Below are 19,901 nucleotides of genomic sequence, written 5' to 3'. Positions count from 1 at the left end.
AAAACCAGAGCGCACATTGTTTATTTTACATAATACGTTACAGTGCAGGAAACACCGTTCTATATTTATTTTTACTATTATCTTTGATCGTGGTACCGTAATGCTATTGCTTGGCAGTTTGAAATAATTTACTAAAGCTATTCTTAGGAAAGTTATTGCGTGTACGAGGAATGTTTGAGAAAGCGAGGCGGTGCTCTTTTGTTTTAGGGACCGTGTGCTATTATTATGTATGCTATTATGCATTGTACTAAGCTGTGGACTGATTAGTAAATATAAAATATACTTAAACTCCTTCTCTACAGTTCAAGCGAAATAATTTGGATTTTTGATACATCTCAAACTTTTATAAAAGTTACTAAGTCATCATCATCAGCCAAGCCTTTTCCCAACTATGTTGGGGTCAGCTTTTAGTCTAACCGTGACTGCATATCTGACCACCTCAACCCAGTTACCGGGGCTATCCAATACGCTTCAGTAAGACTGCTTGTTAGATAAACTGGTATCTGACTGCCCTTAACGACTGCCGAAGATGTTCAATGATAGCCGTTAAATGATATGCCGAATGATAAACTAAATTTCAATAGTTTAACCACCAAAGAAACATCGAGATATTAATACCATCTTTCAATAAGCTTAAAACGTCTTGACACTGAAAGAGATATCTATGGCAATGAATATTAATGCCGGTTTGTTCATAAGATATTACGTCAATAGATTGCCAGGATCATCGAGTTAACTTGACACGGCCCACGGTCTAACCGCGTTACGGTGGAGCGCTAAAATGACGCTTTCCGAAGTAAGCTTTTTTATTAATTTATTGTAAATGTACATAATAGGTATTATAGTAATGATAAATAGATGAAAATTTGCGAAGAGGTAGGTACTTCAAATTGTCTTATGAAGGATAGTCGTTTTTTTAGGTACCTATTAATAAGATTTCTTATTTTTTTTATGCGGTCTTAAGGGGCACTGACAGACTTTAGTGCGTAATATTTAATTAACAGTTTATTATTACCTGTAACTGTAATGTTCTACAATGAGTCACAATTTTCCCATCTAATCTAAAAATAATATGGATAAACGTTCCCAATATTAAATTAGATAACTTATTCCATCTTTAATCCAAGAATAATTTCCAAAAAGAGCGATTTAATTAAGGACAAGGTTTACTTAAAATAATCGTCTTCATTTTGTTTGATAGAAAAATTGGGATTTCAGTAATTTGATCGGTTTTATTCTTTGAAGTTTAATAGAATTTATATTGATCAATTAAACTTGATGTTATTGATGAAAAAAATTGTATTAGGATGGGGAACACTCAATCACGGAAACGGATAAACAGATTTACATGTTTGGTAAATGCTTATAATTACCTTTTTGTTATACTTATTTTTGTTAAGTATGTATTAAGATACATAGTTAACACGTTTCGACCAGATGTTTCATCCGTGTTCGTTGGTTACTACTACACGAACATAGATAAAAAGTTACCTACTTGTAGCTCTGCAATATTTAAAAAATCGGACCAATCGTTCTTGTCATACAATATTAGTATTGACACCTGCAGACATTTCAACTAAATAACCACTTATCGTCTTCTTAACGAGTTTAAAACTTATTGTAAACTTTCGCGTGCAAGCGCCATATTAGCGGCGCCAATTTGCTCGATAACACGAGTTGATGCCAAGTCCAAACAAATGCGATTAGCTAGGAAAACCGCCTTTTGATCTCACCACCAAAACATTTTCCATGGCTCTGGGGATGCTGTGACGTCACTTGAGTAGCTAGGAGCGTAGACTCTCGTGTTAATTCAGTTAGGTACTTGCCTACGAGTATTATTCCTACCGGGGCTGTGGGATTTTTCGAATGTTACGGCCCTGGTACACTAAGGGGTCTAGAAGGAACAGAGGTGGATTTTAGTTAGTGAAAGTCTTTAATGATTTCCCATCGCAAAAAAATTAATAATAACAAGTACAGACAAGGGAGTTACTTTCCACTCGTTGATAAAAAGTAACTTTTATGAAATCCATTCAGTCGTTTTTCATGGAGTAGGTAACGTTTGTGCTAACGCAAATACTCATACATATTTGTGCGAGAAGTAGAACATTCATGACGTGAGTGAAGTCGCGGGTTCAAGCTTGTATGTTATATTCTAGTGTTAAATAGCTTAAACTCAGCTTAGATATGAATGTTTATTTACATCTAGCAATCTCAAATACATAAAATTATTCAACCATAGCTGTACTTCAACACAAAAATATCGCCAATTACCACCTATAGACAACTAAGGCGAAACTCCTAACTTCTATAAAGTGGATTAACAACAGTTTTGAAGACAACTCTTGGGCATTTGTTGTTATATTATTCCCGGGAGAACTATAGGCAAGGTACGTGACTACGGGAGTTTTCATCCCGGGTAAACTTTGACGTTCGATGGTAATCTAATATTACCTATGAGTGTGTAAGTGATGAGTCGGAGTTAGACGTTGTATTGTTGAGAAGTTATGTATCTATTGTGAGAAAAGTAATAATAAATAGTTTTTTCGGCAATTATTTGTATAAGCAGTAAATAATGTCCCTCATATTTGATGATTCAGAAACTAGCTAATTCTCTTGTTGAATAAACCGTCCCCAATTTCAGGTGTCAAATTGTCAAACTTTAGTAATTAGCGGTAATTGAGACACAAGACATTTGACATTTTCGATCGCCATACAATAGGCAATACTCTAATACGGGAAATAAATAATTAACATGGCTTATTTCTTCAGTAAGTTATACGCCAATCTGATGCAGAAACATTCTGCCAACTTACTCACCTAATGTCAAAGTATTTAATTTGGCCATACGATTGTGTCCAGTCATAAAACATTCAGTTTGAAAATATTTAACAAATATATATCTTTTAAACATGACTAAAATGGAAGATATTAATGGACCACATTCTAGTGAAATATTATATTTAAGTCTAACGGCGTCTAACGTCGGGACCACTTCGCTGCGAAACTACTACCTGTATTATAAACGTGAAATATGAGTACCGTGTGCATATAATATGCAGTATATATGAAGGATAATATGCAGCTTATTTTGCATAATAATATCACAGATTATTTGCATTTGTATAATATCGTTGAATATAATTTTTGATCTTAATAACCTATCTTCTCCCCGTCGTTTTACTCTCGTCTTGAAAAAAGTCATTTCTCAGGCTTTAGAATATTTGTGTACTAAACATCTTAATCAGTTTTGGAATAGTCGGACAATCAGATAGGTAGATAGACAGAATTGCTTTCGCATCTATAACAAAAATACAGTTAGTGTATTGTATTTTATAGCATAACGTACAATACAGCTGCGTTCTGATGTTTATTTTTTTCTTCGAATCAGGTCTGTATTATTTAAAAAAAAACCTGTACAAGTTTTTTTCATATTACAACATAATATAAGTTTGGACTTAAGTAAGAATTTTACTCTATAACAAGTACATTCCAAGCTTTTACGTAGGTGTATTAAGATGAGAGATATTTTTATAAAATCTAATCAAAATCCAGTCGACTTGTGAGGAGCAAAGATAAGTCTGATCGGGTTATCCAATTGCAATATGCGATGCGTGAAAGTGGTACCTACGATGCATAGCTATGTACCTTACCTTTTTGAATAAAAGATAATAATATTATAGAGTATATCAAGTACTTGCTTAGAATATATCAGCTTTGTCTGACTGAACTTTCTTTAATATAAATTGTCGTTAAGCCGTGTCAGATACATAGTTTTTCTAGATTTTTCGATTGATTCTCAAATTGAAAATAGGCCTATAGAAGCTCTTTCAAAACGTCAATTTGCACATTGTAGATTTTGCAAGCAACATGACATGTGTGTATATAAATCTTAAATACAGTATCAAAAAAATCTCAATCACCAAAAAAATTCTCAACAACACTTAAAAAGCTTAATAATTAAAGAAAGAAAGAAAGAAAATCCATTTATTTCGAACACACGAATGACGCAAGAAACAAGTAAATAAATATGGCACAAAACAAACAATACAGTGAACATAAAAAGGAAAAAAAACGCTGCAATTGCGTCACTCGTGCGTGAAAGGGACAGCGCTCAGCATAAATGCTGTATCTCGCGCACGCAGGCACGAGACAACAGCGCTGGTTTTCAGCGCTGACCCACCACGCGTCCTAGCCGGAACTACAAAACTTTAACGCTGTTTCGGCATAAATACACTAAATAAATAAATACATATATATATAAGTAATGTAAATTTAAACAGTTACAAGAACGAAGTAAACTAAACAGAAGAACACAAACTAAAAACAAAATATAACACAATATGAGAATATCAGACATAGGACATAGACAAAAAAAGAGCGAAAAATTAAAATAGTCGACCAATGAGCGTCTCGAACCATAGACAGCGCGGTAAGTGTCATGTGTCAAAGATCAGGTTAACCCGGCCAATTACATGTGAGATATGTTATTATGCAATATTATGTGTATCAAGTGATGTAAATAGTGTAATATGTGTTATTGTGTTGTAAATCAACGAAGACGACGTTGTCCTAGAGCTAGCCACCAAGGATTGGTCAGACGTCTTAACCCAATCGTGCCCGAGCACGGCGGCAACTTTGTTCACAACAACCCTCGTAGGCCTAATCGAAAAACACACCCGTAAAACCAAAATACCTCGTAGCAAATTTAATATTCAGCCGTGGATCACGCCAGGGCTCATGAGATGCATACGACACCGGGATAGACTCCACCTATCTCTGAGGGCAGATCCAAAAAATACCAGCAAAAAACTAATATATACACGGTACAGAAATTTTTGCAATAATCTCCTACGCAAACTAAGAATTGAACATGATAGTCAACAGCTACAAGAAAACAATAAAAATCCTAGAATGCTTTGGAAAGTCCTAAAATCAATATATGACCCTACCTCCACACAGAGGAATAATGGATCTGACACAATATCAAATTGTCCAGATCCAAATGATTGTCTAAATAAATACAACGCCTATTTTACCACAGTGGGAAAGAACCTTGCCGACACCATACTCACTAGAATATCCGAAACGCAGACGTCCCTGACAAATAAATACACACCACACAAATATACACCTTCCTCTTTTTTTATCAACCCTACTGACGAAACAGAAGTAGCCCTCTTCATTAACCAACTGAAAAACGACAGCAGTCCTGGACCAGACAAAATTGGCGTTAGGCTCTTAAAAAGTATTCAAAAATTCATAACTGTACCTCTTACCTACATCATTAATCTTAGTATAGAAACAGGAGTATTCCCGAAACAATGGAAAGTCGCTGCAATAAGTCCTATACACAAAGGGGGACCAACGGATAAACCAGAAAACTACCGTCCCATTGCACTTCTCAGTATATTATCAAAAATTCTTGAAAAGGTAGTAAATTCTCGGCTAGTTGATTTTCTTGAAAAAAACAACATAATATCAGAAAGACAATTCGGCTTTAGAAAGGGAAAATCTACAGAGGATGCTGCTCTTTTACTATCGAAATCTATAGCCAACTGCATAGAAAAAGGGGACCGATGCATGGCAGTCTTTTAGACTTGGCCAAAGCCTTTGACACCATCTCCACAGACCTGCTTCTCAAAAAGCTAGATGCCTCCGGCATTAGAGGCTTACCGCTGGAGTGGTTCCGTAGTTATCTCACCAACCGAAGCCAGTATGTTAAATCAGGATCTTATTCCAGTAGCAAGCTTCCCATTAACTTTGGAGTTCCGCAGGGAAGTATACTAGGCCCAACACTCTTCACCATATACATGAACGACATACTCAATTTAAACCTACCAAACGCAGAACTCATATCATATGCCGATGACACAGTAATCTCATTTCAAGCTAAAACCTGGGAACAGTTGTATTCCCAGGCAGAGGAGGCATTGACAATAGTAGCACATACACTAAACTACAACCTATTAACCTTAAATATCAAAAAAACAAAAGCAATTACATTTTTCAAAACTGTAACATCCAGTCCGCCTTCTCACCTCTCATTAAAATTTCACACATGCCCATCAAACACACCAAAAGATAGCTGCTCATGCGAACATATACAACGGACTCACTCTATCAGGTACCTCGGCCTTCTCATCGACGAAAATCTATCGCACAAAGAACACATCCAAACACTATCATCACGAGTCAGGAAGCTCATCTACATAATGAAAAAACTCAGAGACAGGACATTGAAAGATACGCAGCGCATGGTCTATCATGCTATATGTCAATCCGTAATTCAATATGGTATATCAATATGGGGAGGAGCAGGCAAAACCACTCTCATAGAACTCGAGAGAGCCCAAAGAGCGGTCATCAAGGTACTTCTCAAGAAGCCATTCTTATATCCCACAGACACCTTATTTAATGAATTTAAAGTCCTCCGCGTTCGACAACTTTATATTCTGAATGCATATCTGCACACATACAAAAATCTAAAAAAAAGACCGGACTACTATACACTGACATCAAAAAGAACTTTCCATGTCCCAGTACCACGCACCACCTCCCTCCTAGCCAGAAGATGTCCTACATTCCTACACACCACAATATTCAACAACGTCAACCGTAGTATACCCGGATCCACTAATGAACTCTCTTTTTACTCTTGCAAGAAGGTAATCAAAAAACTGTTATTGGGACTCACATACGAGGAAACCGAAAGTATTCTAACTACCTCAACAACACTCGAAAGGACACACTAGTATACATATAATCACACACACCAACATAAACACCTATCATCACACACAAAAACAACTCTACACTACAATCAGAACCCACAGACACGCACTACACACACTCAAACACCAACCACACACACAGCCCACACAAATAAATCTCAATGTCTATATAACAGACATATACAAGAACTTGTTTTCTATTGATTATTATTATTTTTTTAAGATTTATTTTAAGATTTTTTCCTATCCTGTAGTTAATTGTCCAGAGAGACACAATTTGTTTGCATGAAAAAGCAATTTATGTTTTTAGTTTTTGATCTCATTTAATTTAATTTTAATTGTTCAGAGAAAGACAACTATTTTTATGTTTAAGTTTTTGATCTCACTTTATATTCGTTAATATAGTTTTATAAGCTTCTAATTGTCCACTTCTTACATTACAAAGTAAACATTATCTGACCTAGAGAAAAACTCAATGTATAAACTGTCATGTGATCACAACGTAGGTCCCCAAGATACAGGCAGCGCCTAGTTTGGGGACCACAGAACCTATGAAAATGTCTCCAATAGAGAAGTTACAGCGAACATTTGTAATAATTTACTTTAATTTTATAAACGTGACTCATTAATGTAACTGTGGATCAATAAACTTTATTATTATTATTTTATGTCGTTTCGTTTTCTTCTCTTTAAAGAGAGTATAAAGCCTTACATGCGGGCCGGAGCCAAGCGTGTAAGGGATGATTATATAGAAAATGTAGATGATAGTGTGGATGATGTAAGAAATTTACGTGTAATGCGGCAGGTGTTAAGTATGGTGGCTTTTTGAAGCATGTGTAGTGTATGGGCAGGCATGTGTAGTGTGTTGAGGCTTTGTAAAAGAGATTTGGGTATGATTCCGGTAGATGACAGGACTATGGGGACGATGTGAACGGTTTGCGCTTTCCACTGGGTTTTTATTTCTATCGCGAGATCCTGATATTTACTCAGTTTCTCCGAAATGGTGGTTTGAATGTTGTGGGAATTAGGTATTGCAATGTCTATTAAGTACACTGTTTTAGAAGTTTTATCGTGTACTGTTATATCCGGTCTATTGTAATGAATAGTTTTATCTGTTATTATTGTGCGGTCCCAGTAGATTTTATGATTCCTGCCTTCTAAAATTATCTCAGGTTTGTATTTATAATATGGTACTATCTTATCTATGAGTTTGTATCTGTAAGCTAGGTGTTGGTGTATGATTGCTGCAACCTGGTCGTGCCGGTGTTTATAGTCGGTCTGTGCAAGGGATTTACACGCCCCTGTAATGTGTTGTATCGTTTCAGACGCAGTGTTGCAGTGTCTACATAGGTCAGTCGGCTGAGTTTGGTCTTTTATAATATACTTTCTATAGTTCCTAGTAGCTATAATCTGGTCTTGTATAGCGAGCATGAACCCTTCGGTCTCCGGAAACAACTCGCCTCTCCTGAGCCATTCGTTCGACTTAAGTTTATCGACGTGTGGCTGGCACAGGAAGGCTCGGTGTCTTCCGTGTAAGGCTTTGGTGGACCATGCTGCTATTTTTTGTTGTGTGCTTGTTATTGTTTCGTTAGTTTGTGTGTTTCGGTCGTGTAGGTTGAGTGGTGTTAGTTGTATGTCGGTGTTTGTGATGTGTCTGTGTAGTGGTGAGTGTTCAGATTTGTTGTGGAAATATGTTCTGAGTGTCGATATTTGTTTGTTGTGTAGGTTGTGTATGTCTATCAATCCTCTTCCTCCTTCTTGTCTTGATAGTGTAAGGCGTTGTGTGCATGATTTGGGGTGGTGTTTTCTGTGTTTAGTGAATGAAGTGTTAATAGTGCGTTGTAGGTTTTGAATGTCGGTATTAGACCACTGTATGATTCCGAAAGAGTATGTGAGGATGGGTATTGCGAATGTGTTTATAGCTTTAATTGTGTTTCTGGAGTTAAGGTTGGTTTTTAAGATGATGTTGACGCGGTGTGCAAATTTTCTACGTAGTTCTTGTTTTGTGATCTTTTGCTGTATTTGTCTGGACTGTTTGAACCCTAAGTATTTGTATGTACTGTCTTGATCGACTGGTTGTACCTACAGTTTCACCAGAGTCAAGTGTGTAAGTGTTATTTTGTACTTTTCCTTTGACTATTGACAAGATTTTGCACTTGTCTACGCCAAATTGCATGCATATGTCATTGGAAAACTGTTGAGTAGTGTCGGCTAATTTGAATAGGTCGTTTGTGTCAGCTGCGTACAATTTAATATCGTCCATATACATGAGGTGTGTCAGTGTGTGTTGTGTGTCGTTGTTAGATAGTGTGTATCCTGTGTTAGTTTGATCGAGTAAGTGAGATAGTGGGTTTAGGGCCATACAGAACCACAATGGACTTAGAGCATCTCCCTGGAAAATTCCGCGTTTTATAGATATTGGTTCGGTAGATACAGATGAAGGCCCTTGATTGATTTTAAGTGTGGTTTGCCAGTTTTGCATGGCAGATTGTAAGAAAAGTTTAAGTGTCGGGTGGATTTTATAAAGGTCTAAGACATGTAGTAACCAACTGTGAGGGACGGAATCAAATGCCTTTTGATAATCTATAAACATCGCATGAATCTCCTTTTTGCCTTTAACTGCGCTGTTTGTGGTGACCGCGTCGATTATAAGTTGCTCTTTGCAACCTTGGCTGTTCTTACGACATCCCTTCTGTTGTTCAGCCAGTATGTTGTGTGTAGTTAGGTGGGTGTATATTACTTCACTTATACAGGCGGTGAGTATTTTGTATATAGTTTGTAGACAGGTAATTGGTCTGTATTTGGCTGGATTGACGGTGTCGTTTGTATCCTTTGGTATCATATACGTGACTCCATGTGTGATGTATGTTGGAAGTAAGTGAGGTGAATTAATGAATGTGTTCAGATGATTGTGTATGAATGGGTGTATGCGAGTGAATTTTTTATACCAATAGTTGTGTATATTGTCTGTGCCTGGTGCTTTCCAGCTGTGTGTACGTTTGAGGACATCTATGAATGTGTCTATTGGTATAAATTCATAGTTCATTTCGCTGATTTCAGATGAAACTTGGTTTAACCATTCAGCGTTGTTGTTATGCTCTACTGGGTTTTCCCATATATTTGCCCAGAATTCTCTGAGGGCTACAGGGGAAGGTGTTTCAAGAGTGTGTTGATTAGTGTTGCTGTTAGATGTGAGGTTCCTGTAGAAGATTTTCTCATTATTGATAAATTTTGTGTTTTGTGATTTACGTTCTGTACATGTCATGTATCGCCTGAGTCTACTAGCTGCAGCATTGAGTTTTTGTTTCAGTGTGTCCAGAAAGTGTGCTATTTGTGTATTTGAATCTTCGTGTTGTGCATGTAATTGGTATGTTGATTTTACTGTTTCTACTGCTGCTATTACTTTGTGGCTTCTATTGCCTCTAGCGTATTGTGTTAGCCTACCGATGTTTGCTCTTAGTTTGTCGATTTTCTTTTCTAGTCTTATTTGCCACTTTGGCTTTTTCTGTACGCTCCTTCGATTTTGGTTTTGTATCTGTTCTGAAATTTTGGCTCCATTGCATTTTGCTGCCGTCCATGCTGCGCAGTATATTATGGACTGTAGAGTGTTAAAGTTGGTGTCAGCGTTTACGTTGTTGGGTAGAATTTTGGTATCTATGTAGTTTACTATAACTGAGAATTTTTTGGATGTCTTTTGTTTCGGTATGAATGGTCTGTTGGTAGGATGTGTGTCTAGGAAGTATAGTTTTGCTTGTGTGAATGTGTCTTCTATCACGGAGTTAAATTCTGGGGCAGTGTCAGTATTATTTTGAGATGGGATAAAAGCTTCAATATCGATATTGTTAATTAAATCGTCCTGACCTATGTCAAACGTAATACGAGGTTCGTTGTTAGTTTGTGAGTTAGGGTTTTGTATGTTTGTAAGCTCAGTGTTAAGTGTTTGGTAGTTGTCGATGTAGTTTTCAGTGTTGTGTTGTGTTTGTGTGTTTGATTGGTCATCAATTTGGTTACTGCTGCTCCTCAACTGATCGGATACCTGTCTTTTAATTTCTGCTAATCGACTATTGTTTATATATTTGTTGTTGACAATGGCTCTTTGTTGATCGGATAATCTTTGTTCTGTAATATGAGATAAGTGTGGATATTGGTTTATGAACTCTTCGTGCAAATATTTTCTATAGGATGTTTTGTTTGTTTCAAGTTCTGTTACTGTGTAGTAGATTCTCATGATTGATTCGTTTAACTCGTTACCCCATTTCATTCGTTGTCCAGTGTTGGTGTGTAGTGTAATGTTTTGAGTAGAGTGTTGTTGTGTTTGAGTGGGGAATATGTGTAATTGACCTCTTACTTCTTCATAAATACGGTCTATTGTATCTTGTGGTAGCAGTTTCTTATTAACTATGGCCCGGCGTTGGTCCCCCACTCTCTGTCGGCTTACTTCCATGTATGGGAATTTTGATGAAAACTGTGTGTGTAAGGGCTGAAGATATGTTTTGGTATCGGTTTCCATGTTAGTGAGATGAAGATAAGTACGTAGGATGAATTCGTTCATTTCTTTAGTCCATTTTCTACGTATTGGTGCAGTACTAGTGTTGGGTACAGGCTCATTGACAAAATTTGTCTCCTGTACAACATCCACCGACTGTATACTAGCTGATGATAATGATGGTGATGGTGATATGCAAAATGATTGTGATGATGATGGGATTGATGAAAAAAGTGAAGAACATGATGACTCATCGTCATGTGACACTGCAGCAGTTTGGGACTGAGCAGTTGGCTGCGATACGGTGCCCCCCCCAGAATACGAAGGGCAGCCCAGGCTGGAAGCCATGGGGCGGGATTCTCCATCGCGGTTAGCTCCGGTACCCGCCTGGGGTAATACTCTATTACGTAGTCGCATTACATAGGGAAGTTAACTTAATAGGTTTAAAACCTAAGAAGATAGTTAAAGAGACAGGAAGAAAGAAACAAATTATATGGGAATAGAATTTTAGGTATCAAAGTCGTGCTGAAGGGTAAAGGTTTTAAGCTTCAGTTTTCTTGGGAGTTTGAGAGTGTAGATAAGGATAGAGGAAGGGATAGGTTAGGAAGTTGGGACCGTTAGTTGGAAAGGGTAGTGTCAAGGAGTAAAGACATATTATTATTATAATTGTGAGTGGATATGAATATACTATTAGTGTGGTGTGGGACGACCAAATTATAGGAATCCGGTAGCATAGAGGATGACCATGCGGAGCAGTGTGTGTAATGCGTTTCAAGGACAATCCGAGGTAACTAAAAATTGAAATAATTCGAAATAGCGAGAAGCAATGTCAAAAAAAAAATTAATAAAAATAAAAATTGATAAAATAAAGTAATATAGAATTGAAATTAAATTAAAGAAATTATTACAGGTCCAGAAATGACAATGCTTCGTATGTATATGAAGTGAAGCAGACAGGAGGCAGCAAAACCGCACCACTACATTGCCGGCAATTCGCCAGCAATTCACCTAATTTTCCCGAGTTGGCATGCCAAAAGGTGGCAAAAAAATCTAATTTTGCTTTAAATCAAACGTTAACCGGCAAACGAGTCGGGATATTTACTGGCAGTCAGGAAATCCTTTAGCGGATGTTTACATTTTATTTCTCATTTCGCCACTTAGGGACGGAACGTAAATTCATTCTGAATTGATTACTTTGGTGTGGATTGTAATAAATTTAAGAATGCGTATGAAGTGATTATTTGTGTAGGCTTATGTTTAAAAAGATTGCGGGTTTTCTATATATCAGTGTTGTTCGCGAAAAAATAAATGGCATTGAGAGCACATTATTTACTGTAGCAAATCAGTTTTAAAAGTTTTCATCTATTTTTAGGCAATCTAGAAAGTGCTGATTTTCTGGTGTGTTTGTGTGTTTTAGCTATGGTGGTACTTATTAAGTCTTGGATTTTTTTTACCAAATTGGCCTTACTTTGTATGTAAGTATTTAAATCTGCTTGTCGCAAGTAAAAACCTGAGCGCCAAATTCGCTAGTGTAAGAGTGGTGTTAGATACATTTGGACCTCATGTAACAACAAGATTTACTTCCTCTTAGCAACAAGTCCTTTAAGTATAGGTACCTTAGACATATCAGATCACAAAAAAACATTTATCAAAACTGGTAGACTTTCTCAGCCTATACAGACGTGAAACCTATACCACTTCTTCATCAGAAGCCCTTACTCAAAATTGATACATGTACCCGCTTTTATCTCAATAAGAAGTTCAGAAACTCAATTAATATTTGTCCGAAGTCTGTCATGAGCCACAAAATTAAGCTTCCCTATCTAATCTACAGTGTCTTTGATGAATTTCCTTATTTAACAATTTCTAAGAAAAAAACTTCACAAGAGTTACCTACTCAGTAGATAAGAAACTTTTGTGTGATCCTGTTGTAGGTAGACTTGTGATTGAACTTTGGTTACTGATGAATAAGGCATATGTTATATAACTCAAAGGCGAAAGTGAGTGTGTATATTTGTTTATTTCTCATGCGCAAACTGCTAATCGTATTATTATGGAACTTAACAGTAGTGTAGTTAACAAACCAGAATAATATAACTATTTACTTCAAGGACTAAGTAGTTCACGTGGAAGTAATAGGAACATGTCATTTTTTCTTCGCCTGTCTTTTCATCGGAAAATGGAAGTATATTATACATGGAACTGAAGTTATGGCAGCCAGAAAGCATTGGGATCAAGGCTATTTACCATAATAATGCATGTTTGATTTGGTATTGGTAAAATTTACATACTATGAGTAGCTACAAAGGTTTATAACGAGAGAAACAGCCATTTTCATTGCCTTAGAAAATTTAGGAAAATTCCTTTAAAATGTAGACGCTTGCCACGGCTTCACGTGGGTCACACATCACAATATCACAAACGTGGCGTATGAATAATATTGCTCTTTCTCTCAAAAATTGTTCAACGAATTTTGATGAAACTTTTCAATAATATTTTTTTATATCGGAATATTTTCAAACTTTCTTGACTGTTTATATCCAGCAGCGGCATGTATTTAGTTCTTTGGTAAAATCATGGAGGAGACTCATGAATATCAGTAAATTTTGTATCAGGGAAATACCAACAAACCTACGATTAATATGCGTGCAGCATATATTTTATATTAGTTTTTCTGCACGCAAAACTTCATGCAATAGTGAAAAGTTGCACTCGCAACCAATGCAGAGTATTTTAATGAAATCGGTTTTGATCCCGAAATAATGATTTCAATCGTCCGTAAGCCGTTTAAATCGCTCGCCGATAATTTTAGATCAACCTGTCCGATTTAATGATGAATGTTAGTTTATTATTATTACTTTTATTTCACCAAAAACATACGGTACATATACTTCGGTAAAAACGTACCTAACCATTTCATTTCATATTGCAGATAGATTAAGTATCTTTTTTGCAACACAGTATTATTTATTCTTTATTGCAATCTTAACAAGAAATATAGGTATAAAGAACACAATATTTTTGGAAATATTTAATTAACGGTGGCTTTTGATAATCTTTTAAATCTTTTAAAGTAATTATTTAAGCCAGTGCTACGGAATATATTAAAAGGTTCTTTTGAGTCATCTTTTAAAAAGGTTCCTCTTAGCAGGAGTTTATAGGTAGGTACATAAGTTATATTTTCTGTATGATTATAAGTAGTTATGTTTGATTATATTAACCTGAAGGCTAAGTAAACCTATCACATCAGACTCTAAAACAAACTTAAAGTGCTTCAAAGTTAAAATCAAGTTAGAAGCTTGTCTGTCTTTCTTGAGGTTTAATATAATTAGCAAGTTAATTCTATTAATTATATCGGGACGGAAATAGCAAGGCTATTCATTAGTTTCACAAGTTTCTATGATATTCAAGGTTTGTTACAAGGATTTAAGAAGGTATTATCAAGGATGTAGGAAGGTTTTTAATTTAGTATCATTAGGATTAATAATTTGTTTATTAAAATAAATTACGAAGTGGGCCAAGCTGTCTTTAATCTACTTCTCTAAAGTTATCTCTAGAGTTATCTAGTCTAAACTTATCAGTCGTTATCTTGTATGTCGAGAGATTTAGCTTGACCAAAATTAGCTATTATTGACTAAAAAAATTCTGAAAGTTACAAATGGCTAACTTCAGAGAAGCAAACTTATTTGGCGCGGGCAACTAACATCTTCCTTCTTACTTCCACAGCCGGGCATTCGAGTAATAATTATAATTAGCCAACTACTGTACAGTAGTGTAAGGAGTTAACTTGTTTATTATTGTTCAACTAACGTGACGCTTTAGCACCCGACTGTACATTGTACAGTCACGTGGTTTTACTCGGAATAGCTGTAAATAACTGTGACTGCACGTGGTGGCTGTTGTCGACTGTACTTCAATGTTTGTGGCTTCTTATGCTTTTTGAATGGATGAACGTTTTAGAGAAGGGTAGGTTAGGTAGGTAAACTTTGGTGGTATGAACTGTATGGAAAACAACTCGAGGTTTCAATTGAATAAAGTGTTTACATACTAGTTACATACACATCCTTACAATGTCAATATTTTAAGCTTGAACTATTTATGCTAGTACGTAACCAATAACCATACCACTCAATCAGAAATAATTCCACGGAAGACGGGTATTCTGTAGAAAATCCCCAGTTTACCTACAATAAAGTTTAAAACGTAAAAATGAATTAAAAAGCTAGTAAACTATGCAAAAGAATACAATGAAATGAAATGAAAATATTTATTCGCCGAGATATGGTTAACACAAAAGGTGGTAAAAAAAAACAAAAGCTTTATATTAGCAAAAGTAATGAAAGATAGTTTAAAATTGGATGACGCAGTTTTTTCAAAGAACTTTACAGACGGACTCAAAGAATTAACAATACAAATAGTTTTCAGACAAAACATCTACTATTCAGAAACAAATTCCTGAAAAGGTTTCCATTGTTCACATCTCAGGCAAAAGGATAAAATTTATCTTAGCGTCATTTTTCTTTAAAATAACCGTGGGATGCTAAACAGATGTCGTTTTACTATTTGTTTTTATCTTCAGTGAAAAATTCATGAAATATGAGTCAGTGACATTTTAAGTTTGTAGTATGCCCCAAACGATGTCATTAATCTCCTTGTTCTTGTTATGTTGGGTAAAGTAGAAAGCAAAAGAAGTGTCGGGCACTCGGAAAACCCCTTTGTATGACTGTTTATAGACTTTCTGGCTTTGGACTACCCGTTACGACTGCCAAATGATAGCAGAATCCACCAATTTTACTTAGGTGTCTTCAGAAAGACGGATTAACTTGTCTTGATACGACCATCACCCATTCAATGATCCATCCACACCAAGCTTTGCTTAAACTTATGATCGGTCAACAAGTGCAACTATTACTAGTCGACCAATTCCTCTATGAGAAACTATAAATACTGGCAATAAAGTCTAATTCTTAAGGGCAATAACCTGCCTGCAATTGCAAATACTACCTTTCCAAGAAGCAATACAAAATGTCAATAATTTTCTAATCATAGGCCTGCCATTATTTTGTAAACATCACTTAATTTGCAGACCATATCACAATCGATTTAAAATGTAAATAAGCAATAAGGAGTTAATGGTCAATGACACGCGATCCGCCATTTATATTGCAATTGGCTTTTCCCCACGGTTTCACCCACGTTCAGACAGCACCATTTTCCACAAATGGTAAAAGTAGACAAACCAGTAACTCTGCCTGACTGTCTTTCTATCTTAAGACTAAATGAATTATAAAGTAGTAAGTTCACTGTAACTTTTTGACTGTGACATTTTCATCAATTCTGTGGTCCCCAAACTAGGCGCTCGCTGCCTGTATCTTGGGGACCTGGGTTGTCGTTACATTGAGGTTCTTATGTGCTAAGTGTGACTGTTAGGTCAGGCAATTATGTTCAAAGTGGACAATTAGGGATAAGTAAAGATATTAACAATTAGAAGATGAGATCAAAAATTATAAACTAAAAACATAAATCCGGGTTGTCTATCTATCTACCTGTTCACAAACTATACGTCCATTTACCTAAATGAAGGTAAAGATAATCTACATGTTAAGAAAGCGTAGACTACTTACTTTCAATTTGGGATCAGAAAATACATCGTTCCTTCTGGTTACGGGTGGAACAGCTAGTATATTATATTCATACACATATATGCTTTTCCTATACCGCACATAAATACGCTACTACTTAACCATCCCATTGATAATCCCGATTTTGTATCCTTCCTTTCATTTCCTTAGAAACAAGACTGGCACTTTGCCAAAGAAGGCATTACTCGACAAAAATCAGTAGATACGGAAGTCTATAAATACTTCTATCATTACATATAATACTGCTGGCCTTTTAAATGTTAAGGGTTCTTCACTAGTAGGTATAATAGCTGGTAGAACAAAGGCGGCTCTAGTCTTTCATAGAGGTAACAATGTATAGAGCTCTTGAAAACGCTCGAGTGATCGGGCAAACTACTAGTTTTATAGAAGATTAATTCATGACTTTGCTGAGGACTGTAAGAAATATTCGTAGTTCATTTGAAAGATAAAAAGTAAAAGTAAGTAGTAAAAATTTGTAGGCGATTTAGAGGCTTTTCTATTTGGCACATAAGTATATTAGGCACTTGCTATTCCCCGATTTACTTCACGCAATCGGATAAGAAGCCTATACTCCCCTCGATAAATGGATAAGTAGTTCTTGAGGTTAACACATTCAAGCCAACAAAAACTTCAGCTTCATAAAATTGGTTCGGATTTGACTATCATTATTACAAATATGAGATTGCAATAGTAATTCTAATTAGTCACAAAACATTATACAAATACTTACTAAGATAAAACGCAACGTGAGAAAAAAGAAAAATAATACATCCGATATTCTAGGGTTATCTAAAAGACAGACTAATTACTTTTTTCATTCGCCATGCCTACTAGTATAACGTTTTCAGCACATTCCAAAATTAACCCTAACCTATGAAATTATTTCCATCAATTCAAAACAGTCATGTATTGAAAACAGCCTGTGTCTAGAGACATCCCACTATACACCCTGAATAAGCGATCAGGCATCAGATTGGCTGTGGGAATATTAAAATTCATGTTTCACGACTACAAGCCGCGGGTAGACACAAATTGATTCTCATTATCAATGCAAGTTGTTACTTCGTCTATCAATCGATAAAGAGGGAATATATTATTGTTTACTAGTTGTCTGAGGTTTCTCCCGCATCACTTTCCCGGATAAAAAGTTATCATCATCATCATCACCATCTTAGCCATAGGGCGTCCACTGCTGAACATAGATAAAAAGTTAACTCAATAGATAATATGTGTACTGTTACTGTTATTTTAAATCGGTTCAGTTTTGGATTGAAACAGAGATACATAGTTACTTTGACATTTAAGAAATAAATGCCCTTTATTTTTATGTTAAAGTAGCTAGAATCTTAACACTTTTTCAGGAAACTACTTCTTGTTCCCGCATATGAATAAAGTTAAGTTCAAACAGCATTATTGCCAAATTCCATTTTAATCTGTCCATAGAAATAAGTACCTACGTAAATATTGGTTATAAGATTCTTATCGATGCAATATTTTAATGCATAGCGAAAGGTTTTTGTAATTATTCTCAAGAGAGACTTAATCACTCAAATTAACATGAAATCACATCAATCACTCTAAGGTATAATCAACGAGGTCCTCACGGAATATCAAATTAAGGATTTCCCATATTAATTAATTGAATGATGAATTAACATTTCAATTATACGTAGGTATACATTCATTTTCATAATTCCATCTTAATGCACAACTTTTACTTTTAAGTTTTGTTTAAAATAAATATCAAAAAACTGGGTTTTGAAAAGTATTACTGTAGTATGTATTTGTAGTATAGGTACATCGTTTTTGACAATAACTTCCTAAGTACACCCACGTAGACTTTGAGGCGGGTCTACGCTAGACGAACCGAGCACGAGCGAAGCACAAGCGGGGCCGTTCTCGGCTTGTCGTTCGCGGCGTCAAGCGCGGACGTACAACGAACCTACAACGATCACTGTTAGCAAATGCCTTTGTGTTCATCAAAAACCGACAACAGGCGGAACGAAGCCGAGCACGAACGAAATGCTCGCAGCGCGCTCGTTAGAGGCTTGTAAGTTGGTCCACACTAGACGATTGTGTTCGGCTCGTGCTCTTGCTCGGTTCGTCTTGCGTAGACACAGCTAGGAGTCTCATTAAACTATAAGTACATGTAAGAAACCTTTTTCTATAGTTGTTACGAACGTTGTACACGAAAACCTTTAGAAATACTTCTAATTTCGAATATGTGTATTCAAAAAAAAAAAGAACACAACATCTGTCCTACCAAAAAGGCAGAACTCCAACAAGGTCGCAAGTCGTAGCCGCAGGGAAATAAAACGTATCGAATATTGTCGGCCGATGATTCAATGGAACCCTTTTAAACCCTTTGAAGAGTTGACAAGTCCGGATTATGTCATGTTTCGGTGTTTCGACCTACAACTTCTTGTTTGTCATATACTGTTTCTAACAATAGTCTGCTTTTGAAAAAGGAACTTTCTGGTATTTTCGTTTGGTTTTTGTTTTATAGAATTTGTAGGATTCGGTTTGACATTTGAATATGGTTGTCGTGCGTGGTTGTGGGTTCTTTGGTTAATCTTTTTAGCGACATTTTAATATAAAAATATGTAGGTAGGTATGTCTTATAGTTTTTCATACAATAGGTAAGTATGTATATTTTCTGTTTTCAAGGAAGTACAGGCAAGTCAAATGAAGCACCAAAAAAAGACAGTGTAAATATGTCGAAGTTACTTGTTTATTTTACAAAGTATAAACACTAACACAAAATACTAATTCAACCAAAATAATAATTCAACCATAAAATTAATCACAATTACCGGTTCCGTCAGAAGTAATCTAAGAATTAAACTGTAGTCAAAATTAAAAGTAGCTTAATGTACCGTAATTATTTTACGCAATTTTCTAACAAGGCACGTAATGAGGAGATTAAATCTTCCAAGTTGGGAGTTGAACGCAGAAAAAATGTAAAAACGAATTGAAATAACTTTATTACGTAAGTTTATGTTATTCAATTTATTGTTCTTAATAATTGTTGGTTTTTGAAGC

The sequence above is a fragment of the Helicoverpa armigera genome, chromosome 11 (genome assembly GCF_030705265.1).
Source record: "Helicoverpa armigera isolate CAAS_96S chromosome 11, ASM3070526v1, whole genome shotgun sequence".
NCBI classification, from domain to species: domain Eukaryota; kingdom Metazoa; phylum Arthropoda; class Insecta; order Lepidoptera; family Noctuidae; genus Helicoverpa; species Helicoverpa armigera.
This window is presented reverse-complemented; position numbering follows the sequence as displayed.